This window comes from Lactuca sativa, chromosome 7, assembly GCF_002870075.4.
Source record: "Lactuca sativa cultivar Salinas chromosome 7, Lsat_Salinas_v11, whole genome shotgun sequence".
Taxonomy (NCBI): Eukaryota; Viridiplantae; Streptophyta; class Magnoliopsida; order Asterales; family Asteraceae; genus Lactuca; species Lactuca sativa.
In genome coordinates this window covers 24,138,300-24,142,341 of record NC_056629.2, presented here as the reverse complement: position 1 = coordinate 24,142,341, position 4,042 = coordinate 24,138,300, and the positions used below count along the sequence as shown (strand labels likewise).

General features: G+C 28.8%; 1 long non-coding RNA gene across 1 annotated transcript; it reads left to right on the top strand.

The window, feature by feature from the left end:
- The first annotated feature begins 876 nt into the window (after positions 1-876).
- LOC122195148 (uncharacterized) lies at positions 877-1,821 on the top strand. The gene is made up of 2 exons (XR_006185175.2): positions 877-1,407; positions 1,523-1,821. It is a non-coding gene; the product is annotated as an uncharacterized LOC122195148 (long non-coding RNA).
- Positions 1,822-4,042: the final 2,221 nt, after the last annotated feature.

Genomic DNA, 4,042 nt, shown 5'->3' with positions numbered 1-4,042 from the left:
TGTTATAACGTGTTTGTCATAATATACAATGTCACATAAAAATCATATATTTTTGTATAATGTAACATTTATCTTGTGGACTAATTATTTCACGATAAAAAATCCATTATATGTATACGAAAAGTTTATACTAGCTTCTTTGTAAAAATGTATTACATTATTAAATAACATTTTTATAAATAGATTTATTGTATTTTTGCATAAAAGATAATTGGTTTATACAAATGAAATAAATAGACACATGTATTCACCCACCCCACCCCAAAATAATTAAAATTTTAAAAAGGGGTCGTAAGCACTCACCCTGGAAGCGTGAGTTACATTTTTTAAATTCGGTTTCCTTTGAGAAGCTTGACATGAGAAACCGCAATACATAATTCTTGAACTTTGAAATACTCTCGGGACCGTTTTGTAACAAACTTACACTATATGGGTTGTTTTGTAATTTCGCTAAACTATAGGAGGTGTTTGGTAGTTGAATTTAACGAATAGGATTGTTTTGGTAAAAAAAATTACCAAATGATGGGTTGTTTTAAACAAACGGGTTCATTGTTTGGGATTGGGACGGATTTTGAATACATGGTTTAATAGGGAGGGCATTTTGGTTATTTTCTAATTAAAATGACTCAGGGCTTTTTAAGGGGTGTTTGAATAGAAAAAAAAAATGCTTATTACTTATTCCCAAAATAAGCTAATTTAAATATTTGGATAAAATTCAGCTTATTAAACTAAATAAGCTAATTTTAATATGCATCTCTCTCCATGCTTATTGCTTATTGTTTATTTTAATATGCTTATTTTAATATGCTTATTGCTTATTGCTTATTCCCACCACAAATAAGCTATAAGCACTAAGCTAAAAAGCTAATCCAAACACCCACTTAATCCCCGTGTTCATCGTTTGATCGGGAAATGAAAGAAAAGGGGATACGAATGGATGAAGGCGACGAGAGGGAAAATGAACACGAAGGCAGATGAACAAAAATGGCGAGAAGGAAAGCACGAGGTCGCAGCTCTGCATCCGGTCCTTGCTAGTCGCAAACCACAGAGAAGACCGAAAGAGAATGAAGCTCGCAGGCGGCGCTTCGTCGATCGATTCGCGAAGAGGGAGTAGTCTCCGGGTCGACGAGACTGAAGAGACGGAGGGCGTGAAGAAGCAGCGAAGTTTTGCTTGTCGCTTCCGGATGCGAGGTGTGTGGTCCGGGCGTTGCAAGAAGCGGTAGTAGCGAAGACGAGGCCATCTGATCTCTGTGGTCGATGGGAACAGCAGAGGAAGAAAACGAGGGGAAAGGGGGTCCGATGGGAGTCCGGTCGGCAGCCATTCGTCGCAGGTGAGGATCTCGGGGGTGTTTGCTCGAAAATCACGATGTTTCCCCCCTTGTTTTGGCAGTTCCGAATCAACCACAGGTAAAAAAATACTTTTGGGATTTTGTTTGTTTGTTTGATAGAAATCATTGGGGTGTTTGGGTTTGCTGGCAAATCAATGATAATGAAGGGAATTTGGGTTTGTTTCATTTGACAGGGAAGGAAAAGTAAACAAAACGTGTTGTTGTTATTCCTGTTTGCTGGTATACCCGAAGTCAAGAACAAGAGTATTCTTGTCGATGTAGGATGAAAGGAAATATGGAGGTTTATTAACAGGAAACGTAGAAGAGAAGGGTGTGAGGGGCTGTTCCTGTGACAGCTTCAATTGAGAAAAGGAAACACGTTTTCTTTTGACTTTGAGTGTAGTATTGTCCATTGTGTGTAGAATTGGATGCTTTGTTATGTGGAAGTAAACTTATGGTTTTTGGCTGCAATTTTTATATAATTGGTTTGATTTTTGATTGTTTTTATATATTTTGTGTTTTCATTGGGTGTAAATTGAAGAAAAAGTTTTTTCTATGCGAATGTATTTAGTTTATAACTTTGTGCGTATATAATTGGTTTGATTTTTATAGTGAAAATTCAATGTTATTAATCAATTATTTTAAATAAATTATTAATTAAGAGTTTTTTTTAATTATATAAAATTATAATCATTGATTTAAATAAATATGTGAAATTATATCACTTTTTAATTTGTATTAATTTTATTTTATTTTTTATTTTAATGCTATTAATTTAATATAGATAGAGTGAGAAATTTAAAATTTAAAATTTGAAATGAATAATCAATAAGTTAAGAAGTGGCAAATATTAATTAGGAGACATAATAGGTGACACATGACAATTGATCGACCGAGGGTTAAGGGTTTGTATCGTTGTTTTGAAAGGGTATTTATGTAATTTTCGAAATGATTAAAATTAAGCAATAAGCATTACCCCCCTTGCTTATTAAAATCAACTTATTTAGCTTATTGCTACCACAATAAGCTGATTTTTTTAAACAATAAGCAGACATTTTTCCCCTATCCAAACACCCTCTATAACCTATGAAAACTATGGTTACAAAGTTAATTAAACTTTTATAGTGAAAATTCAAAGTTATTAATCAATTGTTTTAAATAAATTATTAATTAAGAGATTTTTTTAGTTATATAAAATTATAATCATTGATTTAAATAAATATGTGAAATTATATCACTTCATAATTTGTATTAATTTTATTTTAATTTTTGTTTTAATGCTATTAATTTAATGTAGATAAAGTGAGAAATTTAAAATTTAAAATTTGAAATGAATAATCAATAGGTTAAGAAGTAGCAAGTATTAATTAGGAGACATAATAGGGTGACACATAGCAAAAGAAGAATAAAATATACATTAATTAAGAGGTCTAATAAGATGACACATGTCAAAATGAGAATAAAATTATCTACTCTAATGAATGAAGGTTTTTCTTTTTGCTACTTGTCACACTCTCATTCAATTTGTCAAATGTCGTTTTATTGTTATTTTGAATTAATTTTTATTCCACATGTCATTTTATAGTTTTTCTATTTTATTAATTCTACGTAGTATTTAAATGCAATAATAAATGTATATTAATTTCCTTAATGAACTTTCTTTTTAATTTCAAATTTATTAAATTAAAGCTTCATTAATTGCATTTATTTATTTATCTAAATTATTTGCTTAAATTTAGAAAAAAAAACACTTTAATTTTTATAATTCAATATTTTTTTTTATTATAAATTCAAACTTTTCAAATGTTTAGAATTTTATATTTAGTTTTTTATTTTAAATAAACTCATGTAATACATGGGTCTCATACCTGATTCTTTTATTAAAATAGGGAGATTTGTGCATTGATTTGTACAATTGACTCAATGCGTATGTATTTAGTTGAATTTGGGTATGTATTTAGTTATTGTACTAGTTATCTAAAGTAGTTTACATATTTGAGTAATATATAAATTTAAACTCATATGTTAGGAAATGTGAAATTTATTAATTTATTAAACATTGGTTTAAAAATTGACACATATATAACTTATGTTTATGAGAGATATAAAAAAATTGAATATTTATACATAATATGTATTTATATATTTAGTGTCGTTGTATAATTTTAATTATATATCATATATGCATAGTGATTACATGATTGACTATTTGTCATATGCAATATGGTATTATAAAAATTATAGCAAATACATAATAGATTTTTGAGAAATACGTTCCCCACACATATATGTATATATAGATGTACATGATTTTAGAAATTTTAGGTTATCTCTACGTTAAGATTTGTAATAACTGGATTTGATAATAATATATTATTTCTAGAATATATTGCCAATAATTGAAATCATATCGAAATTAATAGTTTAAGGTTTCGCCATTAATAAATCTGAAAACGTCTGATTTTATTATTTTTATAAATATTTTTACTAAAAATATTTCAAATATGAAATTAAATATTATGCTATAGTCTGAGTCCAGAAATGCTTTCGAAATTTCCATTTGAGGTGTGCAAGTCCCTCCACGGATGGAAACGGTTTTTAGCGATTTTAAGAAAATCAGTATTATATTGGTTTTGGATTCTTAAAATGGTTGTATCTTTTGTATCCGAACTCCGTTTGGGACGTTCTTTATATTTTTGGAAATAGGGAAACAT